Raw genomic sequence first — 14,642 nt, 5'->3', positions numbered from 1 at the left:
GTGTCTTTAAACTGAAATATTCTCTACCTATCAATTCAATCCTATCAACTCTAGTCGTTGTCTTTATATTTTGCTACTGTTACTGTTACTCATAACTTCCTGTAGACGTTTCACAATACAAGCCTGTCATAAGTTCAAGGGATTCTGCTTCCTGAACCAATGAAGACTTTTAATGTGCAACAAAGTGAAGAAATGGAGGAAGTGATGAGGGTGATGACGGGAAGGCTTAACAATACTGTATGTTCAGATGGATCAAGGCGGTTCTTTGGTACCATTTGAGAAATAAATAATTTAAATACTCTTAATGAGCACCTAAGTCTTTTCAGTGTTGCACACTCTTGGTTTTGGACCATCTCTTGCATTCATTAATCAGCAAGATTGTATGTCACAGACCAGACATTTGCAATAATGTTGCTATAATGCTGCAACACCTCTCATTTCAGTAACCCCTGGTCTTATCTGGTATTATCGTGTAGATTATTTCCACATCTTTCCCCTCACAACCAATTATATTTTGCTACTGTTACTGTTATTCATAGCTTCCTGCAGACGTTTCACAATACAAGCTTGTCAGTGTTGCACGCTCTTAGTTTTGGACCATCTCTTGCATTCATTAATCAGCAAGATTGTATGTCACAGACCAGACATTTGCAATAATGTTGCTATAATGCTGCTATAATGCTGCAACACCTCTCATTTCAGTAACCCCTGGTTTTATCTGGTATTATCGTGTACATTATTTCCACGTCTTTCCCCTCACAACCAATTATATTTTGCTATTGTTACTGTTGCTCATAACTTCCTGCAGACGTTTCACAATACAAGCCTGTCATAAATTCAAGGGATTCTGCTTCCTGAACCAATGAAGGCTTTTAATGTGCAACAAAGTGAAGAAATGGAGGAAGTGATGAGCAGCAGCAGTATAACAGCATGATAAATTGGATCAGATCAGAAAACGGGAAGGCTTAACAATACTGTATGTTCAGATGGATCAAGGCGGTTCTTTGGCACCATTTGAGAAATAAATAATTTAAATACTCTTAATGAGCGCCCCAAGTCTTTTCAGTGTCGCACACTCTTGGTTTTGGACCATCTCTTGCATTCATTAATCAGCAAGACTGTATGTCACAGACCAGACATTTGCAATAATGTTGTTATAATGCTGCTATAATGCTGCAACACCTCTCATTTCAGTAACCCCTGGTCAGCACCACGGACAGCTCCTCTGATCCCCAAATCATATAGAGAGTGCAAGTCCTGCCCCTCTTCCAGGTCAGCTTCTCTTACATTGACTCAAAAAAATGTAATATAGTTTCTCGTTCAATGGTTATTGCATCACTTTGTATGATAAGTGAAATAGGGGGAGTGTAGGGTTAGGGTTAGGGTTAGAGTTAGGGTCATTCTGTCCTGAATTGTCGTCCAGAGTTTGACATCAGAAGGCTGTTTTCACATTCATCTGCTGAAGAAGAAGAAAGGTTTTTCTGTGCTGATTGAAAATCCGAGTTTAAGGCGTGCATCCATTACTATGACTAGTTTGGAGCCAATCCTGGTTTAGTCTTCAACTTACACAATTGGAAGGCATGTCCAGGCTTTTGACTTGTACTGTAGGCATGTCAAAGCCTCATGGGAGATATATTTGTGGAATGCAATCAAAATAATGGAAGTTTTAAAAGCGTGGCACTGCATCTGATAGAGATTTACAAAATAATCACAAATACGTCACATGTCTGAATTCAGTTGCAGCTCTAAATTACTCAATGTCTGGACAAAGGTAAATCACTGATTTGATTCATGGACTTTGGCTTCAGCTTTGTCCAGATGTTTTTACGGCCAGATTATTAAAATGGAGTCTCTGTAATATACTTTGACCTCTGCACAGTGCTTTACACCTGTGTTTGTGACAGTCCAAAGACTGCACTGATACACATGATTAGAGGAATGTGTTTCTCAAGAGGGGGCAATGCCTAATCTCTCTACCTGGTAGTTAAACCTCCCACATTTCACTACTCAGCTGTCCTCACCTATATAATCTCCCGCAGACTTTAGGGGGCGTGTCAGTTTTACACAGGCCATGTGTTGGCTAGTTGGTCATGTGATACCCCGCCCTCCCTCCACCCACCCTGTCTCCCAAAACAACCACATTTGTATGCTCAAGTATACCACAATTCCCCACCTGTAAGTCTACTATTGAAGAGAACAGGCATTATGAAGGTGGTGTTTTCATTCGTGTAGATTATTTCCACATCTTTCCCCTCACATCCAATTATATTTCCCCCAACTGGCTTTAATTGAAATGACTGCTCATGCAGATACAGTCCAAACAAAATGTCATACCAATATTCCTGTGACGGCTTAGCCTACTTTGTGTCTGTGGTACTCAACACTGGGTTTATGGAGAGCTTATTTTATACTAATAGTATTTTATCCCCTATTGCATCACTGTAATTCACATATAATATCCCCATATATGAAAGTGTGTCTTTAGTTTTGTGTATCCTGGTATTGATGTGAAATAAATATAGCCCACGTTTATCATAGTTGGAAAAATCGTCTGTGTCGAATATCCATCTGGACATGTAGTTAGTCTGCCGCTGAATCTTCTGCTGCAGATAACAGCGTCTCCCAGTTGGACTCCAAGCCACCTCTGATGCTTTTTTCCCCCTGAAAACAACCCCAGTGGTCTTCTTTCAGGAAGTACTGTGTGAATATTAATACGGATGCAAATACAGTGTGAGGATGCCCAGCGCTTGAACCGACACAGCGCGCTGATATCTGCGCATTTTTTGTTTTTTTTGTTTTGACGTGTTTTTTTCCTCCTGCCTGGGCTGCAAGCATGTTTCTTTGGCGGAGGTCGAGTTGGAGTCTTTTCTAAAAGGATGGCGACGTACCTGAGTGTTTGTTTGCAGAGAAACCTTTTAATAACGTCGCATTGAATTGCATCATGGTTTTCAATCAGCTCTCAACACCGGCCAGGCTACACACCGAGCCTCGGTAGTACAGTGCGCTGTTTATCATAAAAATGGAAGACCTTTCACGTCAAGAAAAGGCGTCAGTCCGGTCATATGCGTCTGAATAACTGATTTTTGATTTCCACGTCAATTGACACATCTGGGAAGGGTTTTCTTTTCCTTCCCTCCCGTCTACCAAGACAGCTGTGTCATCAACAACCGGCGTGGTTTTGTTGTTGTCTGATTTTTACGAGTCTGAGCAACTGGATATCGGCACAGTCTGCCTCTGCGCCAGCCATAGGCTACCCTGTTACAAAGGTAGGTATCACCTTCATTAATATTATGTTTTGCTCCTTAAATCACCGCATCAGTTGCTTACATCATAGCCCGTATAGCCAGCTGTCATCGTCAAAAATGCACTGTCTGCCTAATTAGCAGCAGAAAATGTGTGATGCTGTATTGCGGAGGAGACGTCGGGGCCTGATTGTATTTTTACAGCTAAATTTCAACAAATGCACGCTTGACAGTGAGCCGTTGTGTTTTCAGAAGCCAAAAAATTCAACCTTGAAACCTCGCAGCCCACGTCGGTTGAATGTAAGGCCTGTGTTATTATTTTTTTTAGTCACCCAAACACAAAAGAGATGTAAAGAGACGACTAGGGCTGACAATAACCCACAGCCCGCGTTTTAAGTTAAGTCGTGACAAGCCTTTATAAATATTTCACCCAAAAACAAGCCTCTATCAGCTGACTGGTGGTGGTGCTGGGGTATGAACAGTGTTATTGATCAGATACAGCAGTGACAGCGGCGGTAGTGTTTCTGCAAGGCCATGGTGGAAAACATCTGCATGTTTACGGTTGATAAGAGTATAGCAGGGTTGTGCTGTGAGTGTGTGTGAGTGTGTGTATGTGTGTGTGTGAGTGAATGGGCGGTAGTTACTCTGATTGTGAATATACGAGGTGGTGTGTGTGTGTGTGTGTGTGTGTGTGTGTGTGTTTGTGCGCAGCCAGGTGAGGATGTGTTGGCGCGTCTGGATGAGAAGAACCAGATCATTAGATTTTTTTAAAAAGAAAATCCATCTGATGACCAAGACTCATTAACTGCCGCAGTATCCCACCTTAAATCCCCCTATAAGAAGATCTAAAAGGGTCGAAAGGTTGTGAATCAAACGTGTAATTAAGGTTAGTCAACACTGTTGTTTCTTTTCCCTTTTTTTCCGGGCGTGACAGTCACGCAAAACGAGCTTCTTTCACACATGCTGTGAGATTTCTTCATCACCACCCCACTACAGGCTTGAAATATCCCAAAATGCAGCAGTTATTTGGCTGATAAACTGTAAATGTGTGTTGTAGTTATTTCATAGGCTGCTTGACTTGGCAGGAAATGTAATATCAACACTGAATAGACATTTAATAATGACATGAATAGTCTGGCTGTCACAAAGCACATGGAATATTTGAACCTAAAGGGAATACCACAAAACTGCAATTCATACAGGAATATTACACACACTCCTGTTTTAATGTAGAAATATGATTATTTCTTTTTTTGCACCAGCATGTTGGATACTTCACTATCTGCCTGAAATTGAATTGAAATATAAAATGAAATTAATTACCAGCCACTCTCACATGACCTTGGAGCTGCATATGTCAGAAAAATCTACATATCATTTACATGACTTTAAGTCTGTCATAGGCAGATAAACAGGATGTGATATGTGACTGTCTCTCGTGCTGTTTGGTTAAGCTTTCCTTGGTACAGCAAGAGGAGGAGAGCAGGGATGGGTGAGAGCAGCTGTGAATGTGGGGTCATTGAGTGCAGGCTGCGAGCGCCACACACTGTGCAGTATGTCTTTTATGCAGGAGAAACCGGGGCTTGCACAACCAGTTGTTAGCTGTCATGCTCACCTGGTGATCCCAAATTGAGTCCAGAAATGTGATTAAATCAGAGAACAGCAACACAGACAGAGATAAATGCAAAATGTTTCATTGGAAATCTCAGTCCTTGAGGATTTATTCTACTAAATCAAAATGTAGTGGTTTACTTTGTGAAGAGTTAATGGATTGGTTATGGGTAGTTTTGATTAAACTGAAAAAAAAACCTTTTAATGATTGAAGTATTCTGACTGCATTTGAGTTGTTGTTTTTTTCCCATGAAAGGGATGATTCAGTTGCTCTGAGCAGCATCTTCCATCATGGCTGATTCCAAGAAGGATGAGATATCCAGATTGGAAGATTGAAAACACACAAATAGACCGGATCCAGAGAGGGTGAGAGAAGGCTCATGAAGGACCAGGAAGTATAGAGGGACTGATGCGGAGGGAAGAAAGGGAGTGAGGGCCTGATGGATGTGAGACAGACGTGGCAGATGCTGACATTTTAAGCCCATTTCTCTAGTCAAGTGGATACCCCTGTCTGGCTGAGCCGTAATGGATTTTTTATTTTTTTCGCTGTGGCTTTCTTGGAGTATCCAAACACATTGTTTCCCAGGAATTTGAGCAGCAGCAAGTCAATAGGTTGGTAAAAGTAATATAAATGGCTAATACTGACCAGTCGTGCAGGTATTTCAAAATCAATGCTACTGTTTAACTATCCTCAGTGTACATTGTTGTGTTTTTCATGGCAAGAGCAGGTGCTTCTCCCATCTGTTACCATCTTGATTCTCTCAGCTCTGTCAGAGTGAGATGGCATCAGAAATGACGGAGGAAGAGCAGCATAAATGAAAGTGGACGACTGCTCCTCGATATTCAGTTTTCATCTGGGCTGTGGAGAAAAATTCAGGATATCTGGTCTGAGATTCACTGTGTTTACTAGGAACAGAACATATACGCATTTTGAGCCCAGTTTATGTTTGCCCCTAGTGGTTTCAGATTGAATCTAGCTACTGTTTGTTCTACATGCATCACTACCTCTCTTATTCCTATACTTACTCACTGTGTACATAACATACTAGTAGAAGTGATTGAACAGCCCACTTTCTTTTTATAGCTGACAGTGTGACAGGTTTGTCTTTAAGAATATGCACTGTGACCAGTTTGTATCATTCCTGTACATGTGTGAAGAAGTTGGCTAGCATTTTGAAAATGGTTGTGTTATGGAGGCATTGGTTGACTGTCGCAAGTTAAAAAAAGTTTACCTGTTGAAAAAGCAGTGAGGGGGTAAAGTTACATTTCCTAGTATGTATAAAAGTTTTTAGTCAGAGAGATAGAGACACTTAAATAATGTTTTTATTCGTAGGAACTGAGAAAATAAAATTCTAAATTGTAAGGGTATTACAGTCAGTAACAATTTTTAAAGGGTTACTACAGCTATTTTGTACTGCACATTCACAACAGTGGGATACTTTGTCACAAGCACATTAAAAAGAAAAAATGGGATCAGGAGAGTCTGAGATAACCTGACTTGTAGTCCCCAGTAAGGCTGGATCCTACACTTCCCATAATGCAATGTGATTGTGTCTATTTCTCACTTGACAAACTTCTCAAAAATGTAACTGAATTGGTAAAAATTGGAGGACTTCCCTTTAAATCTTCTCACTGTCAATAATGTGGCTCGTATAAAATTAATTAACTAAACTTTTGTCTTTAATTCAACTGATTGTCACCATAAATTCATCATGATGTGCTGTTGACTGAGCTAGTATTCAGACCCACAGTCTCCATCGACTTCTAATTTAAACCCTGCGTTTCTTGTGGATCAAATCAACTTTCTCACTCACTTGAGTCAGTCAGTGTTGAGCCATAAATAGGTCTAAAGCTAAAGGTTCTCTCTGGTGGCTCCTTGATTAAAGGGCATGCCATTTAGCAGCAATGTCCTGGGTACAAATCCAGCCTTAGACGTTGTTGGATGCCATCCTCCTTTCTCTTCTGCTTGTCCTGGGTCTTTACTCATAGACTGTCCAATAAAGAGAAATGAATTCTATTAGACTTTTCAGCTGTCTTTCCCGCTCTAAACTCCTTCTCTCTAAATAGATACCATAAAATCTTAAAGATTGCTCTCTCTCCTTTGGAAATGATGCTCTTTGTCTCATCTTTGATGCACTTGAGTGCTGGGGCTGAGGGAAGAAAATGATGGAAACCTTTAAATGGACAGACTTCCCCTGCATCCACTGGGGGAAGAGGAGGAGGAGGGATTATTTTGCTCGACAAATTACCACAAAAGTCTTCTGTGCTTCATTTGGGAGCTCCCTTTGCGGCTGTGTTGCTGGATGTTGTTGGCTCTCTGGGTGCTCGGCAGTTTAAAAAGGTCATACATGCGTGTCCCTTGTCTGACTGGAGGATGTCTTTGGATGGATATGGCCAAATTAATGAGTGAAAATTTGAAATTAAATGCTTTCTTTTAAATGGTTCCTTTCTGGATTGTAAGCATTTTACAGCATCCAGTCTTCATTGCAGTGTGTAGTCAAGAGTAATGATGTGTGCTAATGATTTCCTTGAGGCAACTCATCGTTGTTCATTTCCCCTCTGTTTTCTTCTCATTAAACCTTTCAAAGTCATTTGCATGGTACCATGCAAAATAAATAAAGTTGGGAGCCAACAGTTACTTCTCTCTTGTTGGCATAGAAGAGCCAGTGTTAAGCCATGTTGATCACCACCTGTTTATCTGCATCTGTACAGTATCTTCCATGTAGATAAACATGCAAGTATGTGGGACAGAAAACAAATGTATTTACAGTTGTTTGTGTGCCATTTATGAGTTTTTTCTTCAAGAAGCCTTTAGCGAAGTAATTTCAGTGTCATTATGTGAGCACAGTAATTCTCTGGAATTACAAGAATGGCACTTTGTAGCTCTATTTTGAATTATACATGTTCAAGCAAGCGTAAATTAACCACACTGGCCCAGAATCTTTTGTTAAATTTCACCATTATAATTAATTGACTTCACTGATGCTAAAGACCTTCAAAAGACCTTGACTATGTTAACTGAATCTGGCACTAACATGTTATTTGTGCCAGCTGTGTGTTAAAAACAGAAAACTATGTTTTACAGCACAAATCTCACAATCCTAAAATGTCACTGTCATGTGAATATATGGAACTAAAAATGATTTGAAGCATATTGATCTTGGAAGTACCACAGTGGTAATTCATAGTCTGTGGTACTCCTAAAGGTCACAGTAAGCCAGCAAAAAAATGCAGGATTCAGCAACAGTGTGGGGAAAAGAGGTGATTGTACACAGTGACTTTTATGTGGAGGAAAGCGTGAATCTGAATACAGGATCATTTAAGTGTGTGTTGCAAATGTCAGAGCAATCTTCACTGGTACTGGAAAGAATCCCAGCTTGCCTGAATAAGTGGCAGCAAGAGGAGCTCTGTTGTTACTCTGATTTAAGAAAAACTAAGATGTTAGAGGTTTAAATACCCCAAGACACTTCCACTTTTAGGAAGAGATTTCGGGGGGTCAGAGCTTCATATAGATCAAAAAGTGAATTTTAAATGTTTGGTCTATATAGCATCCACGCTCTAGGCCTATACAATGATATGTTTAGCTATGATCTTTATTATAGTTTTGTTATTGCGTAGCCCTGTCAATACTTGGTTAATTAAATTGAAATGATTTGAAATAATGTAACATTTTACATACAATCACTAATGATGCAGCAATGCTGTTGGAGAGCAATGTGCTGAGAACAAGCGGTTGGTGTATCAAAAACAAATTACATGCTTACAGCTGATACCGCAGAGGTGAAACCATAAACAGCCTGTACGAGTGTCACACTTTCATTTTCTGGATGGGAGCCACCTGGGCCAAAGCAAGTCACCCCACAAGCCACTCATAATAATAATCATCTTGTTAAAAATCAGGGGTATTGTTCACATTTGCTATTTTTCTTCCACCCAATCACAAGACTACAATATAGAAAACATTGCCTGAATTTGACATCCTGCAGTGTGTAATCTGCTGTCACAATGTCATTTGCCACAGTTAGCACCTTTTCATTTCATCATTGTCAGTACAGTGAACGTTGGGAGCGACAGGAATAGGAATTGCTCAAGTGAGACCAGGAGCTGAAAACCTGCCAATCACACCTGTAAAGCCAATGAAACCTGTACATTTTCCTCTTCACTTCTCTCGCTTCTCAGCTTGCCGTACAGACTCTCAAAATGCTCTCAGACATGCCTGACTTACTGATTTTCAACAAGTCTCTAAAGTGCCTGATGTGATAGTATTCACATATTTTTTTTAAAACCTATAGCTATACCATTAGCTTTGTTTTGTTTTCTTGAACTTGCCCTTAAAGGGGAATTTAACCCATAAAAGTCTGTTCATTTGTCTTCAATGTGTGTTAGAGAGAACCAGACCAGTGTAGCACACTCCTCATCTCTCCTTAAGGCTTGAGGCTACATTAGCAGTTACTAGCATAATACAAAATCTGTACAGTTGAGTAAATCAAGTCAAGTTGGATTATGGGTAATGTAGGCACAAGGTTTTGCTACTTCGATTATGATCCTATCTGTCCATCGTTAGTCCATAAAAGTTATACGATTGCAATGTTAAATCAGTGGAGTGCTTTTTTAACAAAATCTCCTCCACTGAGTTACCGTCATGCTGGCAAACACAGTGGGGTGGAAATAACTGGGCCATAGGAGACATGATCTGTATGTAATAAGATGAATGAGTGGGAGAGCTGTGTGTGGGCATGTGTGTGCTTATCCTGTGCAACCTACGCTATGACTCGCTTATCGGGGGACTGTGAGCACAAGGAGTGGGATGATTCAAACATTGGAAAACCACTTGTGGCCTACCTGGTTTGCTAATCACATCAACACTTTCAATGAAACAACACGTAGCTCAGAAAGTGCAGTGCAATAACATTCTTGGAAATTTACATGACATATCTGGGCACATCTGATCTTTCTTCTTGTTTGTTCTATAAATAATGTGTGAATTGATTTTTGAATAGAAGTTACCTGAGATCTGTTCATTTTGCTTTCTGCAGCTAAACTGATAAAGCTGAGGCTTTTCTAAGGCAATTCATAGCAGTTTGTTTGCACTAGCTTGTAAAAGTTATGAGTCAAGCCCACTGCAGGCTGCTGTGAGGCAAATCATATGTCTAATTTACAGTGATGTTCAGCTGATCCCTGTTTTGCTTTGGGCTATTGGGCTTTGCTTAATTGTTGCTGAATAGTTTATGAGGTTGTCATGTTGGGGCAGGGACAGCCTAAAATGCTGCAGGCTAGGATGTTTTTAGCTTTTTATAGGTGGATCAAGTAAACAAACCATCGCTCTGTATAATAAAAAACAGGGTCAACTTCGGTTCAAGCAGGAAGAGACTTGGTTTGAGAGATCATCCATACAGCCCACAGCGTATGCAGACAAAAAATGTTCTACTTCCATAAGAGATGAGAACATTAAAAGATTAAGGGTTATACATAAACCCTAACAGTGCATCATAGTATCATCAGTTACATGCAAGATATAATAAAAAAGACTTGAACAAACAAACAGGGAGGCATGCAGGCAATATTGCTGGGTAATCCACATCTAAAATACAGTAAGTCAGATCTTGGTTAGAGAGGGATGCTGGCTCAGTGAAGCGTGTGCAGCTGCAGAGTGGAGCTCTTCCCCTCGTGCACAAGCATGGAGGGGTTTTTTTTTTTTCAATCCTCACTCTTTTTTCCTGCAGCCCCACCTCATAGTCTTGGTTTTAGCAACCAAATAGAAAGACCTTACAAAAAATACAAACTTTCTTTTCGTATAAATATAGTATTTATTTTATTTGATGGGCAAACTCATGCAGAATTTCCTTGCATTGCTGAATGATGTGTTTGAAAGGAAGAGTATCTTGAGGGAACCCTGCAAAAAACATCTGAACACAGCAATTCTGCGCTCTTTCGTCATACCACATCCAGTGACAACGCTCCTGCTATACATATTCTGAGCATTCAAGCACATGGCTTTCTTCCAATGTCATTGTTCAATTTTTGTTTCTTCCCCGTGTCTTTCTCTCGACCTGTCTTTCACAATGTGGCGTTTCCGCAGCATTTTAAACCACATATGTATGCGTGATTGAAACAGTAAACAAGATAGACTGAATGAAAATGGATCCAGTGAGGTATAAGGTCTTGTAAGCCAGTAAGTGTTCATGTATGCTAAGTGCAGTGGGTCACCTTGGTTACTGCAGATTCCAGCAGAAGATGATGAAGGCAAGGGCAAGCTGAGATGGGAAATGGTGAAGCAGAGTGGCGGGCTGAATTATCTTTTTTTAAAAACCAGAAACAGACTGAAAAGTGCTCTGTTATTTCATTATTGTTTTCATTTACTGTGGTTGCAGCTCTTTCTACTGCAATTTGAACTATTCATAATCCACATATTGTTCAGATGTTCCTTAAAACTACCCAAAAGATGAATTTTTTGGCAGAATATGTGTATATTCAAAGCAAACATTGAGCAGGTTTGTTGTGGTAGTCGTGGTAGCGCAGGGAAAGGAGAAACAGGGAAAGCTTTTTTGTAGGATATTTTTGGTTGCAGTCCATGAAAGATTTAGTGGTCACTCAGTTTGTACAATGCTGAGGAGGAGAATCCAAAGTGTGTGAAGCGTCCTGTGCATCTGTATTTACGTGAGTGTGTATTGGGGTTTTTGGCCTCTGTTTGTTTAGTTGGTGTCTTTTTTAATCAAAAAACAAACATGACAGAAAATGCCATCATACTTTGATTTATTCAATGTGACAATAAATATAAAACATTGAGGTTTGTCTTTTTATTTCATGTCCAAAACACTAGAAAGAGGTCAAGAGAAAAATCCAGCAAAATTCCTCTACGCCTCTCATGTGCCTTCCATCCCTGGCCTGGACTGATACATCAGCCTCTACATCTTCCTCCTCCTCATCCTCCTCCTCCTGTCCATTCTCATCAGCCACAGGCATTTCACTGCACAATGCAATATTGTAGAGCATTCAGCACACAACAGCGGTACAGGAAGAGAAGTTCAGGCGTGCTTTAACAGCAAAGAGCCCTGTATAACCCAAAGGTGAAAATGGTGGCTTCTGGTTTAGTAATGCACAATAAGGGATTTATTTGAATAATCTCCTTACCACAGACACACTTCAAAATACATATTTAATTAGGCTCAATGTGCAGAAAAAAAATCTGCTCTGTTTTTTTTTTCTCTCCATATTTTGAATTCATACAGGGCCTTTGAGTCCGGTTAATAGATCAGAATATCCAGCATATCAATCATTTTTAGCAGATTTTAGCCTGAGGAAAGTAAAGGAGCGTTCTCGAGGTGGCGATGGCAATGAAAACCAAACCTGGAAATGATAAAGACTCTGAAAGGAAATGAGGACTCCTGTAGTAACAGTTACAAACAGAAGGCACGTCAAACTACTAGTAGCAACTGTCTGTCTACTTGGACTGTCGAGTACACCGCAGTGTGAGAGGAATCAGATGGGCAGGTTCTACCTCAACTGACTGTTTTGTTGTCAGGGAAGGTTAGAGTGACTCCATTTGTAGAAGCCCATAAAAGCAGTATATGTTTCTTGAAAGATTTTCTAGCCTGTGAGTCAACCTTGCAAAAAAAGGATAAGGCTGGAGATTTTCTATGTTGTTCTAACTGTCAACTAATCTTATGTGCAGAGCCAAACCAACAATGAACTCATTCTGCTTACAAGAATTGTGTGTGTATCCAAAGTCTAATGTATCATATTCCTCAGTGCTGTAGACCTCTGCTGTTGTCCAAAAACTACTAAAAACACGTCTGTGAGCGGTAACGCTGCACAGGATGACACACTCTTTCACCTTGAAAGTAATGGCTGCCGTTGTTTGTTTGGAAAGGGAGAGAAGTTCCTTGTATGGCAGACACCAGCGAGTATGTGCGGGAATTTGATTTGATTTACAGAGCTTCGAAAAGTGATGATTTAGCATCTTTTGTCTCCTTGAAATTTTATTGGTCAGTTGGTCATCAGAGGAAGTTCTGGTAAATGTTAATGATAATTTATCTCACTTACCAAATGTTTAGGTTTGCATCTCTCATTGTGAGTTTAGCTCCTGTGAACAGAAAGTGTGAGAAATCTGGCCATTAATATTTTGCAAGCATGTTTGTACTTTGTCAACACAAAGTTAACTTTTGTAAAATAACTTTTGCATTAGTCTCTCTCTTATTGGATTTTGATTGTGCTTAGCTGAAATACTGCATACGTATTAATATACAGTGGGATTCAATAAAACATTTAAAGGAACAGTTTGACATTTTGGGAAATATACTTTTTTCTTTCTGAGAGTTAGATAGGAAGATCAATACCACTCTCATGTCTGTTCAGTAAGTATGAAGCTATCACCAGCAGCTATTAGCCTAGCTTAGCATAATTCCTAGAAACAGAGAAACAACTGACTTTGTCCAAAGGTGACAAAATCCTCAGACCAGCACCTCTAAAATGCTCTATATCCTGTTTAATCCGTGCAAAAACCAAAGCCTTGTCATCACCACAAGTTACTAGGCAACAAACAGAGTCTGCAGGAACTTACTGTACCTGACTGAGAGTTGCTCCATCAAATAACCTCCCTGTGACTTTCCATTTTTAGACTATAGGTTAAACAAATAAGATAGAACGTGTTAATTAGTGAGCTGGTAGGCAGATTTAGTCATGTTTGAACTGAGTCTTTGTGCTAAAATAGGTGAACTGGCTGCTGGCTGTAGCTTCATATTTACCATAAACATATAAGTAAGTGCAATCAATCTTCTCATCTAACTCTCAGCAGTGTTTTTACCCTAAATTCAGTCATGCAATTAGATAGTTTCCCTCTATTACACTTCAGCTTGTATTATAGTGAGTCATTAACAACATCAATTGTCAGGCATCATTTTTGTGACCATGCTATCAATACTCATGATCACAGCTTTTACCCAAGTAGTACCTTTAAGATTTTGACAACAAATTCTCTGTGCATTACAATGTCAAAAAGCACATTTAAACTTATTGTGACCTTGCAACATAACGTCAGAGTTTTATGTCACCTCAGTCCTCTGTAGTTCTCAGCACTGGTCGGCCAGTATGTATCACTTTGAGTGTTTAATGGCGATGAAATTACACATCTTGTCACGTCACGCAAGCCTCTGCTCTTGAGGTTTGTTTGATGAAGGAAATTAAATATGATGAACAAGTGGCTGGGGACTTTTTGTTCTTAATGGTGACTGACTTGCTTAAATGCAGCAACAGAGAAATAACCATACTACAACAACATAGGCCACTGTGGTCCAGAAAGTAGACTGAACCCAATTAGCAGCGTCCTTGTTTTGCTTTTACTGGCAGATTAAGTCAAATCTCAAATGCTGATATATTTGTGTGTCTTTATATCCAGAAAGTAAAAAACACATCTTGTTGTGCCTTTAGTCAACAGTTTACTCAGCAAGCATCAGATATCTTGCGGTGGATGCGGTTCATTTCTTACAAGGTACCTTTGATCTCGTCCCAACAGCTGGCAGAAGAAAGATTTATCAACTCATTGATTGTCTGAATTTTCTTCAGACCATCGAGCACATATGGAAGTCAGTGTTTGACAAGGCACGCGTGAGCTTTTGTGAATAGATGAGTAAATACACCCAGTTTGTTGAGAGGAACCAGTGTTGTTGGTATATGTGTGATCTCATGCAGCTCCTGTTGAGCTATTCCAGTCTCAGTATTGTGAGCTGGTGCAGAAATTCTCCAAGCTCAAGTTGTCAAAGGTCACATATTATATTCCTTTTCAACAATATA

Source organism: Scomber japonicus, chromosome 13 (genome assembly GCF_027409825.1).
Source record: "Scomber japonicus isolate fScoJap1 chromosome 13, fScoJap1.pri, whole genome shotgun sequence".
Classification (NCBI taxonomy): Eukaryota; Metazoa; Chordata; class Actinopteri; order Scombriformes; family Scombridae; genus Scomber; species Scomber japonicus.
The sequence above is the reverse complement of the archived record's forward strand: the minus strand, read 5'-3'. Positions refer to the sequence as shown.